Source organism: Mobula birostris, chromosome 3 (assembly GCF_030028105.1).
Source record: "Mobula birostris isolate sMobBir1 chromosome 3, sMobBir1.hap1, whole genome shotgun sequence".
NCBI lineage: Eukaryota > Metazoa > Chordata > Chondrichthyes > Myliobatiformes > Myliobatidae > Mobula > Mobula birostris.
In genome coordinates this window covers 118,438,911-118,456,110 of record NC_092372.1, presented here as the reverse complement: position 1 = coordinate 118,456,110, position 17,200 = coordinate 118,438,911, and positions in this window count along the sequence as shown.

Below are 17,200 nucleotides of genomic sequence, written 5' to 3'. Positions count from 1 at the left end.
GGAAATTCAATCATTTCATCTTATTGACCAAATCACACAGCATCCTAAATTGGATACACATCACTGCTCATTACCCCTTAGTTAAAATTCTCGTACCCCTCACCCACCCAGCAACACTGTGGGAATATTTTCACCAGAAAGTCTGCAACAGTTCAAGAAGTTAGTGAGCCACCATCTTCTCAGGAGCATTTAAATTATGATCTTACCAATGACGCCTACGACTTGAAAATTAATAAAAAGATGGGTCAGTGTGGTGAAGATTCTCCATTCCCCATTGCTATATCCAGCCTCCCAAGTCCCAACGGACTTTGGGAGGAAATTCCAGGATTTTGAATTTGTGGCCAGGCAGAAATATGACAATTATACGAAAAGGAGAGTCTGTAAATTCACATGTAGCTTGGGTGTTCATTTTATTTCCTTTCTGATGTCTCTTTAGACAAATGAAACATTCTTTTTCTAATTATGCTAGGTTGGTGCGTTGTACAATAAATTTGTTATTCAGCTGTGCAGCATGCATCATGTTGCACAAGGGCCAAGAAGTCATATGCCAATTGATCTCTCTTACTTACTGTACTTTTCTATAACATCATAGCTGATCTGACCTTGGCTTCCAAACTACACTCCCATTCCCTCCCTTGTGGTTCAAATATCTGCCAGTCTTCGCCTTGAACGCTCATGACTTTGCCTCCACGACTCCCAGGCATACAGAATTCTAGAGTCAAGAACCTCTGAGAAAAGAAACTCCTCCTCACGTGCCCTCACAGATAACACCTCATTCAAAGTTCAAAGTTGAGTTCATTGTCATCTCCACAAGTCCATGCGTGGCACAGGTGCAATGAAAAACTTACTTTCAACAGCATCACAGGCACATCACATCAGATAAGGGGATTCACAAAAAAAAATGTAGTGATTAGGGCTTTGCTGGTTGGTTCAAGAACTGAATGGTTGAAGGGAAATAGTGGTGGCGTGGGACTTCAGGCATCTGAAACTTGTCCCCGCATTCTAGGTTTCCCCTCTGATTCGTTCTGAAATCTCCTCCAGAAACCCGTGTTTCAGTGAAATCATTTCTCATTTTTATGAATTCCAATGAGTGTGTGCCCAATCTTCTTAACCTCTCTTTGTGCATTAATACATTTTCCTAACAATCAATCTCATGAATATTCTCTGCATGGCCTCCAATGCAAGTATATCCTTCGTTTGGAGACCAAACCTGTACCCAGTCCTCCAGCTGAAGGCTCACTCATGCCATAAAGCTGCATCAACATTTCCCACTTTTACACTCCTTGCAACAAAGGCCAACATTCCATCAGCCATCCCAATTACATGCCACACCTGTACCTTTCCTGTATGAGGAACAGAGATCTTGGGGTCTACATCCATAGCTCTCTCAAAATAGTCATGCAAGTTAATCAGGTGGTTAGGAGGAATATGATCTGTTGGCCTTCATTAGTCAGCTTTTATTGCAAGGAGTATAAAATTAGGGAAATTTGATGCAACTTGATACAGCCATGAGGTAATGTTGCAATTCTACAAAACTCTGGCTAGACCACACTTGGAATATTGTGTTCATTTCTGGTCACCTCATTACAGCAATGCTCTGGAAGCTTTAGAGAGGAGGGGATTTACTGGGACGTTGCCTAGATTGGAGAGGGTGTCTTATGAGGAACAGTTCTCTTTGGAGCGAAGGACGATGAGAGCCATTTTTATGAACTGGTCCAAAGGTGTAATGCACTGGGTCCATCAGACTGAGGTTGATGAGCAAGGGACAGATGAAAGGTACACCGGGTGTAAGGAAAACCATTGCCTGTTGTTTCACCCTTGATCGTACTTCAAAACACTCATCCTAAACACAAGTTGTTATTTTAAGTTACAATTAGGTGTTTTCTTAGTGTGCATTACAATAACAACCATGTATTCAAAAGAGGAGAAACACCTATTTTTTAAAACAAGAACAGAAATGCTGTAAGTAGTCATTGAGTCCACCATCAGGGACATCCTGCCTCATCTTTGGAGGAATGTGCAGTTCCAAAGTTTGCCTCATTAGCCGCCTCAGAAACCACAAATTATGTAAGTGCTATTACAAAGAAAGCATGGTAGCACCTCTGCTTCCTTAGGAGCTTGCAAAGATCCAGCATGACATCTGAAGCTCTGACAAACTTCTACAGAGTTGTGGTGGAGAGTATGTTGACTGGTTGCATCATAGAAATGGAAGCATCAATGCCCTTGAATGAAAAATCCCACCAAAGATAGTGGATACGGCCCAGTCCATCAGGGGTAAAGCCCTCCACACCACTGAGCACACCTACACAGAGCGTTGTGAAAGAAAAGCAGCATCCATCATAGGAGACCTCACCACCCACTTCATGTTCTCTTCTCACCACCAGGTTCAGGAACAGTTATTACTCCTCAACCATCAGGCTCTTGAACTCAAGGAGGTAACTTCATTCAACTTCACTCAATTCAACACTGAACTGTTCCCACAATTTATGCACCCACTTTCAAGGATTCTTTATCTCATGTTCCTGATATATGTTGCCTATTTATTTATTATTATGATTATTATTATTTCCTTTTTTTCTTTCATTTTGTAATTGCACAGTTTGATGTCTTTTCCACACTGATTGTATGGTCTTTCATTGATGCTGTTATGGTTATTGGATTTAATGAGTATGCCCACAAGGAGATGAATCTCAGGGTTGTATAAGGTGACATATACAATAAGTACTTTGATAATAAGTTTACTTTGAACTTGAACAAATCAAGAGTAGAGGCAAGTCAACCTCAATCCTGAGGGACCCTGAGGAGAAGAGGAAGAAGTTTTCAGACGATATTGAAATTAACACCATGGTTGCCAGAAAAGAAGAAAGTTGCAGGCTGCAGGAAGGTTATCAATGAGTGGAAATAAAAGTAGCAAATGGAATTTGTTCCAGAGAAGTGTGAAGTGATGCTTTTTGAGGAAGAACAAAACAAAAGGAGCCTTAATAGCAGAACAGAGTAGTCTGGTACTTGCAGATATTTAGAGTCATCCTTACAGCATAGAAACAGGCCATTTGGCCCTTCACATCGATGTCAGCCGGCTTCTAAACTGGGGCCTTTGTACCCTCCTCTGCAATTGGATTCTCAGCTTCCTCATTGGGAGACCACAGTCAGTCCAGGTTGGTGATGACATCGTTGACAGTCAGCACAGGTGTACCTGAAAGAAGCATGCTTACCTCTCTACACTAATGACTGCATGGACATCCATAAATCTGTTGATGTTGGTAAGCTCTCGGACAGTAACGAGAAGGCACAAAGGAGAGGGAGAGATCAGTTGGTTGAGTAGTATTGCAACAACAACTTTACACTCAATATCAACAAGAGCAAGGAATTGATTTTGGACTTCAGGCAGGGGAAGCCAGGAGAACATGTACCAGTCCTCAGTGGTCAGGGGAAAGCTTCAAGTCAACGTCTCAGAGGATCTGTCATGTTGATGCAATCATAAAGAAGGCAAATTGGTTGCTCTACTTCATTAAGAGCTTGAGGAGATTTGGTATTTTACCAAAAGGCTCTTACCAATGTTTATAGATGAACGGTGGAGAGCATTCTGACTGGTTGCATCACAACCTTGCAAGGAGGCTCCAATGCACAGGATCATCAGAGACGGCAGAGGGTGCAAACTCAGTTAGCTTCATCCCGGGGACAACCCTCTCTACCATCAAGGGCATATTCATGAGGAAATGCCTGAAGAAGTGGCATGCATCACCACAGAGCCTCATCATCCAGTACGTGACTTCTCAATAGTCCAGACAGTCGTGAGGAGGAGGACTTCATAGAATGCATCCATGATGGCTTTCTTGAGCAGCATGTTACTGAACCAATAGGGTCCTGTGCAATGAGACAGGTAAAATTAGTGACCTTGTAGTCAGGGATATTCGTGGAAAGAGTGATCACAGCATGATTGAGTTTCTCATACAAAAGGAGGGTTCGTTCTAAAACCAGTGTATTACGCCTAAACAATGGAGAATACAAAGGCAAACACGAGGAAATCTGCAGATGCTGGAAATTCAAGCAACACACACAAAATGCTGGTGGAACGTAGCAGGCCAGGCACCATTCATAGGAAGAAGCATAGTTGACGTTTCAGGCCGAGACCCTTCGTCAAGACCAGGTCTACAATGAGACTATAATGGGATGAGGGAGAATTTGGCTAGTGTAGACTGGGGATGCAAGCTATATGGTGGGACGGTTGAGGAACAGTGGAAGACCTTCAAAGAGATTTTTCTATGGTGTTCAACACAAGTGTATTCCAGTTAAAAGCAAGGACAGTAAGGGTGGAGAGAGCCAACGTTGGATAACTAAGGAAGTAAAAGAAGGCATCAAACTAAAAACTTGTGCATGCAAAGTCACCAAGAGTAGTGGGAAACTGGAAGACTGGGAAAACTTTAAAAAGCAACAAAGAACCACTAAGCGAGCAATAAAGAAAGAGAAGGTAGATTATGTAAATAAACTAGCACAAAATGTAACAATGGATAGTAGAAGTTTTTATAATTATATAAAGTCGAACAGGGTGGCTAAAGTGAATGTAGGTCCCTTGGAGGACGAGAAGAGGGGATAGATATTGGGTAATGCGGAAATGGTAGAGGCTTTGAATGACTATTTTGTGTTGGTCTTCTTGGAGGGTGACTTGTCTAACATGTCTAAATTCTCAGGACTCTTGGCAGGTCATGGCGGATTGGAAGATGGCAAATGTCATGAAAGTATTCAAAAAATGATGTAGACAAAAGGCAGGTAACTATAGGCCAGTTAGTTTAACATCAGTAGTTGGGAAAATGTTTGAAGCTATCATTAAAGGAGAAATAGAGAGGCATCTGGAAAGAAATGGATCCATCAGGCAGATGCAGCATGGATTCAGCAAAAGCAGATCCTGTTTGACAACTTACTGGAGTTCTTTGAGGATATAATGAGTGCAGTGGATAGAGGGGAACAGATAGTCGTTATTTATTTGGATTTTCTGAAGACATTTGATAAGGTGCCGCATAAAAGACTTACCTACAATATAAGGATTCATAGAGTTTCGGGTGATGTATTAGCATGGATAGAGGATTGGTTAACTAATAGAAAGCAGAGAGTTGGGATACATGGGTGTTACTCTGGTTGGCAATCTGTGGTGAGCGGTGTGCTGCAGGGGTCGGTGCTGGGCCTGCAACTGTTCACGATATACGTTAATGAGTTGGAAGGGGGGACTGAGCGTAGTGTATCTAAGCTTGCTGATGATACTAAATTGAGTGGAAAAGCAAATTGTACAGAAGGTACAGAGAGTCTGCAGAGAGATATAGATAGATTATGTGAGTGGGCAAGGGTCTGATAGATGGAGTACAATGTTGGTAAATGCAAGGTCATCCACTTTGTAAGGAAAGATTAAAGAACAGATTATTATTTAAATGGTAAGAAAAATTGCTGCATGCTGCTGTACAGAGGGACTTGGGAGTGCTTGTGCATGAATTACAAAAGGTTGGTTTGCAGGTGCAGCAGGCTATCAAGAAGGGAAATGGAATGTTGTTCTTCATTTCCAGAGGGATTGAATTTAAGAGCAGGGAGGTTATGCTGCAACTGTACAGGTAATGGTAGGGCTGCACCTGGAGTACTGCGTGCAGCTCCGGCCTCCTTACTTGAGGAAGGATATACTGGCTTTGGAAGCAGTGTGAAGGAGGTTCACCAGGTTGATTCCAGAGATGAGGGGGTTAGACTATGAGGAGAGAATGAGTCACCTGGGACTTTACTCATTGGAATTCAGAAGAATGAGAGGAGATCTTATAGAAACATAAAAAATTATAAAAGGGATAGATAAGATAGAGGCAGGAAAGTTGTTTCCACTGATAGGTGAGACTAGAACTAGGGGACATAGCCCCAAGATTCAGGGGAGATTTAGGACGGAGATGAGGAGGAACTACTTTTCCCAGAGAGTGATGAATCTGTGGAATTCTCTGCCCAATGAGGCAGTGGAGGCTACCTCAGTAAATATATTTAAGACAAGGTCGGATAGATTTTTGTATAGTAGGGGAATTAAAGGTTAAGGGGAAAAGGCAGGTAGGTGGAGATCAGCCATGATCTTATTGAATGGCAGAGCAGGCTTGACAGGCCAGGTGGCCTACTCCTGTTCCTATTTCGTATGTTCTCCTGTTCCAATACTAAGGTACGGATGTCGGAAGACCCACAGTCATTAATTCAAATGCAGCTTTTTCCCCTTCACCATCAGATTTTTGAGCAGTCCATGAATACTTCTCATTATTCTGCTATTTTTGCATTATTTGTTTATTTTCGAATTTATAGTAATCTTTCTATCTTTGTACTATACTGCTGACACCAAACTATGAATTTCACATCATATAACACAATGATAATAATCTTGATTCTAAAAGAGAAAAGATTTTTTTCATTTAACAGTGAAATCAATAAGAAAGTATAGATTTAAGTTAATTAAAAAAATTTAGAAGAGTTGAGGAAAATATTAGTTCTGTCATTGAATGGTGAAGTTCTGCAGATTAGTACCAGAAAGTGTGATGGAGATAGAAATTCTCATCACTTTTAAAACAATGCATTGAAGAGCCCCCATTAGCTATGAGGTTACAGTCTGAAAGTTGGTCTAGTGGTTTCTGGAAAACAAACCAAAGCCACTGAGAGACTAAGCCAGGGTAATTGACACTGTATGATGTGCTTCCAAATAACTAATTTCCAAATTAAAAAAATTATGTTCAATCCTTTAATATCAAACCAGCAAAGACGAATGATCTTGTAGTGATAAAAAAACAAATTAGTGATATAATGGTCTAATTAGTGTTCTAATAACAATATTAGCAATATTAAGCACTCCAATTAGTGTATTTAATGAGAAAAATAACAAAATTAGTGATTGAATAGTGTAATTAGCGTTCCAGTATGTGAAGTTAGCATTCCAATTAGCGATATTTTTAACAGTCTAGCTAATTTAACGGGCAACAAAACAATATAATTCCCCATGGCTCACCCGCTCTCCACTAGACTAAACAACTAACTAAGACAAAGCGTGAACAGTAACTACTCATTTGCTTCTACCACGCCCCAGCCTATGTGACAGATTACCGTAATAAACGTGCCACAGACAAAATGAATACATGACTCCTGCAACTGGCGGTGGGATCAATATGAGCTCACTTCTTAGTTTGTGGATACAATGGGATGAATCTGTTCTTTAAATGTTGATGATGTTATGATAAACAAACATATTTTCTGCAACAAAATGCCTAGCACATTAACAGGACATTTGCTTTATCAAACCAACTCTTTTCCCAAAAGAATTTTCATCGTTGAAGGTAATCAAACAAAGTTCTGCTGTGTTCTTCTGCTTGTTATTTATTTTTGGTGCATTAAATTCTGGTGAAACTAGTTATTGGGCCTTTGGCACCTGTACATTAAGAAAATCCATCTTATCTGTGAGGTTACTCTAATACCCTACATCTCATTGTGAAAATAGCGTTAAAGACAACATTCAGTTGAGAATGACTGTGACAGTGTCTAGTTAAACCCAGACAAGGGAGACCTTTGAAGTCATCGAGTCATAGAACCTTACAGCACAGAAACAGGCCTTCGGCCCATCTATTCCATGCAGAACCATTAATCTACCTATTCCCATCGACCTGCTCCTGGGCCATCGCCCTCCATACTCCTCCCATCCGAGTACCTATCCAAATTTCTCTTCAGTGTTGAAATTGAATCCACCACTTGCACTGGCAGCTTTATTTCACACTCTCATCACCCTCTGAGTGAAGAAGTTCCTCCTCATGTTCCTCTTAAAGATTTCAACTTTCACCCTTAACCCATGATCTCCTGTTGTAGTCTCACCAAACCTCAGTGGAAAAAGCCTGCTTGCATTTACCCTACCTATACACCTTAATTTTGTATACCTCTATCAAATCTCCCCTCAATCTTTTATATTCCTGGGAATGAAGTCCTAACCTGCTCAGTCTTTCCCTATAACTCATCTCCTTAAGTCCTGGCAACATCCTTGTCAATTTCCTCTGCTCTCTTTCAATCTTATTTACATCTTTCCTGTACGTAGGTGACCCAAACTGCACATAGTTCTCCAAATTAGGCCTCACCAACGACTTATTCAACATAACTTTGCAACTTTAGTACTTAATACTTCGATTTATGAAGGCCAATGTGCCAAAAGATTTATTTACAATTCTACCTACCTGTGAAGCCACTTTCAGGGAATTATGGATCTGTATTCCAGATTCCTTTGTTCTATTGTGTTGCTCAGTTCATCATGTATGATCTAGCCTGGCTGGTCCTCCCAAGTGCACCACCTCACACTGTCTGCATTAAATTCCATCTGCCATTCTTCCAGCTGGTCCTGATTCCACTGCAAGATTTAATAGTTTTCCTCACTGTCCACTACAGCCCCAATTTTCTGTAATCTGCAAATTTGCTGATCCAGGTCATTGATATAGAAGATAAACAACAATGAATCCAACACTGATCCCTGCCTCCAGTCAGAGAGGCAACCATCTACTACCACTCTCTGACTTCTCCGTGAAGCCAACATCTAATCCAATTTACTGCCTCATCTTGAATGCCAAGTGACTGAACCTTCTTGACCAATCTCCCATGTGGGATGCTGTCAAAGGCCTTGCTAAATTCCACTACCTTGCCTTCATCAGCTTTCCTGGTAAGTTGATCTAAAAACTGTATAAGATTGGTTGGACATGACCTATCACCCACAAAGCCACGTTAACTAACCCTAATCAGTCTCTGTCTTTCCAAGTGCTTATACATCCGGTCCCTTAGAATACTTTACAATAACTTTCGCACTACTGATGCCATGCTCGCTGGCCAGTAATGTCTTGGCTTATTCTCTTTTGGCTCCGAGTACAGATGACCACGCTGAACTTCAAGGGGAGCAATTTTGTCCCTTGCTATCCTTTTGCTCTTAATATATCTGTAGATGCCCTTAGGACAGGGGTTCCCAACCTTTTTTGCACCACGGACCGGATTAATATTGACAATATTCTCGCGGACTGGCCGACCAGGGTGGCAGGGGGGGCGGGGTGGTGTTCAAGTAGGGTTAAACTCACCTCAACATGTCTTTTACAGTTAGAGTTGCCAACTTTCTCACTCCCAAATAAAGGACAAAAGTAGCAGTCAAATACGGGACACTTATGTTTATCCCGAGGAAGACTACCATGACTATGAAGCCTTGCGTGGGCACCCGTGTGCGCATGCGTGACGTGTACATGCGTGTACGTGCCGATTTTTTTTCCACAAATCGGTTTTGGCATAATCTTCCCAACTACACTGTACATATGTTATTTCTACTCTATATAGGCTGTGTATTTATCATATCATTCCTGCTTTTACTATATGTTAGTGTTATTTTAGGTTTTATGTGTTGTTTGGTATGATTTGGTAGGTTATTTTTGGGTCTGGGAATGCTCAAAAATTTTTCCCATATAAATTAATGGTAATTGCTTCTTCGCTTTATGCCATTTTGGCACGGAAGATTTCATAGGAACGCTCTATCTTAGCGGGGCAAATACAGGACAAGGGTGGTCCCATATGGGACAAACCAATTTAGCCCAACATACAGGATGTCCCAGCAAATGCAGGACAGTTGGCAACCCTATTTTCAAGTTCTACAGTGTGTGACAGGGAATGAGGAAAGGTGCAGCTGACTCATATCGTTTCCTCGCAGCCCGGTAGCACATGCTTTGCGGCCCGGTATCAGTCTGCGGCCCAGTGGTTGGGGACCGCTGCCATAGGATTCTCCATCACCTTGTCTGCTAGAGCAATCACATGCCTTCTTTTTATTCTTTTTTTTTCCCTTTCTTCCCAGTGAGACCACTGGAGCCAACTTGTCTATTGTATAATTGAGCAAGGGACTAACCCTGCTGCTGGAGAGCAAATTTCCTTCCGTGGTCCTGGCATGCCAACACTGAGTCAAGGTCGCCGACATTGGAAAGCTGCAGCACAAAAATACGGGGCTGCCCTGGTCCGGGTGGTGTCCCGAGAGGGGCTGCCCTGGTCCGGGTGGTGTCCCACACGGGGCTGCCCTGGTCCGGGTGGTGTCCCACACGGGGCTGCCCTGGTCCGGGTGGTGTCCCGCACGGGGCTGCCCTGGTCCGGGTGGTGTCCCGCACGGGGCTGCCCTGGTCCGGGTGGTGTCCCGCACGGGGCTGCCCTGGTCCGGGTGGTGTCCCGCACGGTGCTGCCCTGGTCCGGGTGGTGTCCCGCACGGTGCTGCCCTGGTCCGGGTGGTGTCCCGCACGGGGCTGCCCTGGTCCGGGTGGTGTCCCGCACGGTGCTGCCCTGGTCCGGGTGGTGTCCCCGCGGGGCTGCCCTGGTCCGGGTGGTGTCCCGCACGGGGCTGCCCTGGTCCGGGTGGTGTCCCGCACGGTGCTGCCCTGGTCCGGGTGGTGTCCCACGCGGGGCTGTCCTGGTCCGGGTGGTGTCCCGAGAGGGGCTGCCCTGGTCCGGGTGGTGTCCCGAGAGGGGCTGCCCTGGTCCGGGTGGTGTCCCACGCGGGGCTGCCCTGGTCCGGGTGGTGTCCCGAGAGGGGCTGCCCTGGTCTGGGTGGTGTCCCGAGAGGGGCTGCCCTGGTCCGGGTGGTGTCCCACACGGGGCTGCCCTGGTCTGGGTGGTGTCCCGAGAGGGGCTGCCCTGGTCCGGGTGGTGTCCCGAGCGGGGCTGCCCTGGTCTGGGTGGTGTCCCACATGGGGCTGCCCTGGTCCGGGTGGTGTCCCGAGAGGGGCTGCCCTGGTCCGGGTGGTGTCCCACACGGTGCTGCCCTGGTCCGGGTGGTGTCCCGAGAGGGGCTGCCCTGGTCCGGGTGGTGTCCCGAGAGGGGCTGCCCTGGTCCGGGTGGTGTCCCACACGGGGCTGCCCTGGTCCGGGTGATGTCCCACACGGGGCTGCCCTGGTCCAGGTGGTGTCCCGAGCAGGGCTGCCCTGGTCCGGGTGGTGTCCCGAGAGGGGCTGCCCTGGTCCGGGTGGTGTCCCGAGAGGGGCTGCCCTGGTCCAGGTGGTGTCCCGAGCGGGGCTGCCCTGGTCTGGGTAGTGTCCCGCACGGGGCTGCCCTGGTCCGGGTGGTGTCCCAAGCAGGTCTGCCCTGGTCCAGGTGATGTCCCACATGGGGCTGCCCTGGTCCGGGTGGTGTCCCGAGCGGGGCTGCCCTGGTCCGGGTGGTGTCCCACGTGGGGCTGCCCTGGTCCCGGTGGTGTCCCACACAGGGCTGCCCTGGTCCAGGTGGTGTCCCACACGGGGCTGCCCTGGTCCAGGTGGTGTCCCGAGCGGGGCTGCCCTGGTCCAGGTGGTGTCCCACGTGGGGCTGCCCTGGTCCGGGTGGTGTCCCACACAGGGCTGCCCTAGTCCAGGTGGTGTCCCACACGGGGCTGCCCTGGTCCAGGTGGTGTCCCGAGCGGGGCTGCCCTGGTCCAGGTGGTGTCCCACGTGGGGCTGCCCTGGTCCCGGTGGTGTCCCACACAGGGCTGCCCTGGTCCAGGTGGTGTCCCACACGGGGCTGCCCTGGTCCAGGTGGTGTCCCGAGCGGGGCTGCCCTGGTCCAGGTGGTGTCCCACGTGGGGCTGCCCTGGTCCGGGTGGTGTCCCACACAGGGCTGCCCTAGTCCAGGTGGTGTCCTGAGCGGGGCTGACCTGGCCCAGGTGGTGTCCCACACAAGACTGCCCTGGTCCGGGTGGTGTCCCACACGGGGCTGCCCTGGTCCGGGTGGTGTCACACACGGGGCTGCCCTGGTCAGGGTGGAGTCCCACACGGGTCCGCCCTGGTCCGGGTGGTGTCTCGCACGGGGCCGCCCTGGTCCGGGTGGTGTCCCGCACAGGGCCGCCCTGGTCCGGGTGGTGTCCCACGTGGGGCCGCCCTGGTCAGGGTGGTGTCCCACGTGGGGCTGCCCTGGTCAGTGTGGTGTCCCACGTGGGGCCGCCCTGGTCCGGGTGGTGTCCCGCACGGGGCCGCCCTGTTCCGGGTGGTGTCCTGCAGAAGACTGCCCTGGTCCAGTCCAGTTCAGGTCCTGCATGAAGCACAGAAAAATTCAACAAGTATGTGGTTAAGAATGGAATTCTGGAAGAGTGTGTGTGTGTGTGTGTGTGTGTGTGGTGGGGCAGGGGGAGGGGGGCAGGATTGGGGCTTGGTGGACCCATATCACCAAGATACTTCTAAGAATTTTAATGACAGCAGCTAAAAGTAAGATACAAGCTGAAATAGGTAAAGAACAATGTGGTTTTGTGAAAGACAAAGGTACAAGAAACACAATATTGATGTTAAGGATACTATCAGAACGAGCTATTCAAGTGCAAAAAGATTTGTTTGTTTATTTTATTGACTATACAAAAGCATTTGATAAAGTGAAGCACAATAAGTTATTTGAAATATTACTGAAAACTCTAGAGCTAGGTTTGAAAGACCTCCGCCTAATCGGAAATCTCTACAGGGAACAAACTGCCGCTGTGAGAATAGATGGAGAAGTGAGTCAGTTTATGAAAATCAAGAGAGGTGTTAGACAAGGGTGTGTTTTCTCCCCGATTTATTTAATGTGTACAGTGAAACAATATTACAAAAATAGAGACACCTTGGGAATCAAAGTTGGCGGTGAAAACATCAATAATTTCAGATATGCAGATGACACTGTGTTAATTGCAAGTACGGAGGAAGAACTACAAAACTTAATTGATATAGTTGTTGAAGAAAGTGCGAAAATGGGTCTATCTATCAATTGCAAAAAGACAGAATATATGCTGATATCCAAAAAGAAGGAGAATCCTATCTGCAGGCTGAGAATAAACGGGGAAGACATAAAACAAGTACAGAACTTTTGCTACTTAGGAAGCTGGGTGACATCAGATGGCAGGTGCGACTTGGTCATCAAAAGAAGAATAGGGATGGCAAAAGACATCTTTACAAGAATGAAGAATATACTGACCAACACTAAACTAGACATGACAACTGGCCTCAGAGTACTGAAATGTTACGCTTATCCAGTTATGTTATATGGCTCAGAACGTTGGACAATATCTAGTAACATGAGGAAACGAATTGTAGCAGCAGAAATGTGGTTTTTGAGGAGGATGCAAAGAATATCATGGATGAAACGAATATCTAACGAGGATGTCATGAACAGAGCAAACACAAAAAGAGAAATAATGTATGAGATCATGAAAAGGCAACGTAACTTCATTGGACATGTGATTAGGAAAGAGGAGTTAGAATGCACGGTAATTATGGGAAAGATTGAAGGGAAGAAAGCAAGAGGAAGACAGAGACAAATGATGATGGAGACAGCAGCCAGAGAACTGGAAATGAATACCAATGAATTGATCCACTTGACCCGAAAAAGGACTGTGTGGGCCATGGCAGTCAAAGCTCAAACTGGGCATGGCACCTGATGATGATGATGAGTGCCTGTAGCTGTTAGAGAAAGGAAAATGTGAGAAGACTGTAGGGTGGCCTGTGCTTGTTCAATCTAGATATGAAACGTGAAAACAGTCAGATTGCTCCTGCAAAACACCAGAGGAAGTGAGTAAAAGTAAGAGAAGGAAAAGGCAAGGTCATAGTGTTTGAAAAGAACAATTGGCCCCAGAGCTTTGATGAACTAGATGCTCTACCCCTGCCTTCCCCAGGCATGGTTTTAATGAGGCCCACACCAAGTGATTCCTCTTGAATATTTGATGAGACTGGCATCAGCCGGCGCCCTGCCACAAGTGGCGGTACCCAATAGCACTGCGGGAGACAAGAGGCTGAGCAGTTCAGAGAGCCGATGAGCCAGACTTTGATTTTAAATGGACCTTAAAATAGTAGGAGCTGTAAGAAAATGTTTCACTTGCGCAGTAGGTTGGCATGAAAAATGTGACAGACAGGAGATAACGATGTTAGAACAGGTGTAAATGTTTTCAAAAGTATCCGGATTAACTCTAGAAGTGGGAACACCTGTCTTAATAAATGTTATTGAAAATAAATTACAACCTGGATTAAAGGAAAACATACACTGTTACTGTGTGAGATGAGGGAGTTAAGTAAAATTGTGAGTGTTTTACAACATTACCAAAAGCAAATCCAGCGTCTAAGGATTAAAACTGTTAATGGGATGGAGACAGCATGTGTGTGAGGCTTCCCGGGCGCTCCATTATCATACACTGCTTTAAAAGTACTGTGATAGCTGCCCTAATCCGTTTGAATGTTATTTTATCTAACAGCATTGTTTTATATTTAACCAAACCGACAGCAACCAAATTTTGGCTAATCATTACCAGATTAACTTCTGCTTAAATCTCACTGTCAGCTTTGGTTTTAACCTTACCTGCTTTATCCCACTGGTGACTGGCCATTTTTGTTTTGAACGGCATAGTTGTTTAGATAATACTGTTCTAAATGTATAGGTTTTTCGAGCCCTTTGATTCAACAAACTTGGAACTGTGACAGTGGACACTGTAGGGGTAAACATAGGGATGTTCGTGAGGGGTATGTTTTTGTTTGCTAACAGCCTGGCCACTGGGCTCAAAGATGCCCTTGGGCCAAGGCAACTTTGATAACAGTTTCCGCCACTAGCACTAAGCAGTTTATATAATCTGTTCCCAAGGTGTACATAAGGACTTGTATGAGTTGAAGTCTGCCTGTTGAAAAATGCCACCTCATGTAAGCTTGCACGTAATTTTTTTTGACGGCTTTTCCTCACAATCTGATAGTGGGAAAAATTTTAGAGGAACTGTGGATTGTGCATCTCATATTGTAGCTGAGGAGGCATAGCTACCTTCTCTCCTGCTCTGCTCAGACAGCTGAACCTTTTTACCTTAACAAAAGCCTGCATCCTTGCAGCTGGTGCTGGTTTAAACACATACACTGAATCACATTATGCTTTAGGACAATGGACATTTGCTTCTGCTACGATGCCAATGCACTTGGACACAACAGCTACTCAGAGTCCAACCAAAGTCCATTTGTTCATTATGCATGTCATTTTTAAGTTCAAAGTAAACTTATTATCAAAGTAGATATATGTGACTATATACAACTCTGAGATTCATTTTCTTGTGGGCATACTTAATAAATCTATAGAATAAAAACCATCACAGAACCAACGAAAGACTGCCGAACTTAGGTGTTCAGCCAAGGGCAGAAGACAACAAACTGTGCAAATACAAAATTAAAGAAATAATAATTACAACAAATAAATAAACAATAAGTGTCAAGAATGTGAGATTAAGAGTCCCTGAAAGTGAGTTCTTTGGTTATGGGAACATTTCTCTTGCTGTGCACTCTCCACTACACAGCAAGAGAAGTTTGTCAAAGTTTGAGATGTCATGCTGATCACAAATCACTGCGGGATACTGAGAAGATTAACTCATCAAGTACTGCAGCATTAACTATCAGCAAGTTGTTCGATAGCGGTGGAGCTAGACTTATTCTGTACCGTTGCTGCATTGTCAGCTGGACCTGTTGCATACCGTTGTGCCAAGAAGGTGTGCAGTCCAACAATCGGTTCAAGTGATTGCCATGGATGTGTTTATTGGGATTGCAAGACCCTGTTGGACATTGGTAACACAGAAAACTCAAGTCCGGTTCACTGGTTCAACTAACAGTGGGAGAGCTGCATTGCTTTGGCTGTGGCAAGGACAAGCCAAGGCCGTGGGGCCACCTGTCACAGCCGTCCATTGGAGGAGACGACGAGGTGATGCCTGAGAGCCTCTGTGGGTATGCTGGAATCACCACCTGTTGGTGGCTGGCCCCTTGCCTCAGTGCTGCCCTCCAGCATTCACTCGGTGCTGCCCTCTGGTGATCACTCAGTGCTGCTCTCTAGTGTTCACTCGGTGCTGCTCTCCAGTGTTTGCTCTGTGGAAGTATAGGGTAACGTAATTGGGAGAAATGTACATAATTCACAACCACCTATAGTGAGTTGGGGTTTCACTTTAAGAGGCTGGTCTGATGTGATGAAGTAATTATGTAAAGGGTTTTTAGTGCGCTTGAAGTTCAGTTGTTTGGTGTTCAAAAATGAGTTGCTATGGCTTTTCTGAAACATAAAATGCTTCCGCTATTTCATTTGTGAAACCCTATATTGGTGATCCCAATGCTCTAGGACGATTTAAGTTATCGAACATGTCGGCCAACGCAGTCGCTTGAAACTGCCAGAGATTTGGGAGCAAAATGCTGTTGCTTGGTTTGTACAAGCGGAGGGTCAATTCCAGCTTTGAGAAATCTCTGCCAACAACACCAAATATTTCTATGTCTTAGCGTTATTCAACAATTCTATGGCTACAAGAGTGGTGAGTCTACTACAACACCCACCTGAACACAATAAATATTAATCACTGAAAACTCACCTTTTACAGACTTTTGGAATACTGGAGTCTGAGTACACCAAACATTTACTCTCCTTACCCGGTCTTGGTGATGCTAGGCCTTCGGAGCTCATGGACCACATGGTGTCCCTCCTGGGAAGTCACCATCCTGGTTTTATTTTTAAAGAATTTCCATGCAGCAAAAGCCTACCCAAGTATGCATAGCCCTCAGTAATGTACTCAGCTGGGCAGCATTGCATCTTCCTCCTCCTTTCTCTACTTCAATAAGCCCGGTCAGCAAGGCCCCCAACGTAAGGATGCCCCCCACCTGTAAAACAGACAGACAACACCAGGCCTGTGCTTTTGCCATGCTCACTTTGGTGGGAACGCTAGAAAGTGCAGTCTACATTAAAGCTTTGACTGTGCCAGCACGTCAGGACATCAGAGGTCTGTGAACACCATAAGGGTCGTTTACTGTTCATTACAGACACCCTTTCAGGGCGACGCTGCCTGTGTGATACGGGTGCTCACGTGAGGGTGCTGCCAGCATCGACCATTGATCAGGAGACAAAGAGCGACGAAATCTTGCTGGAGGCTGCCAGTGACAGCAAGGTCCAGACCTACAGGTGACGCTCTGCTTCAGTGGGCAACATTACACATGGACTTCATCCTGGCTAAAGTGGCTAGACCTCTGCTTGATACAGACTTCCTGTCTGCCCAGAGACTGTTGCTCAATCTTAAGAACTGCTGGTTTGTGGATGTCAAGGCCTTTGGGTGGTTACCCCAATCCCCCAGTAAGTTCCCCACACTGACTCTGTCAAACACATGCACCACCGCATGTGAGTTTGCTCGACTGCTGGGCGAATTCCCAGACCTCACTGAGCTCACATTCTGCAGTACAG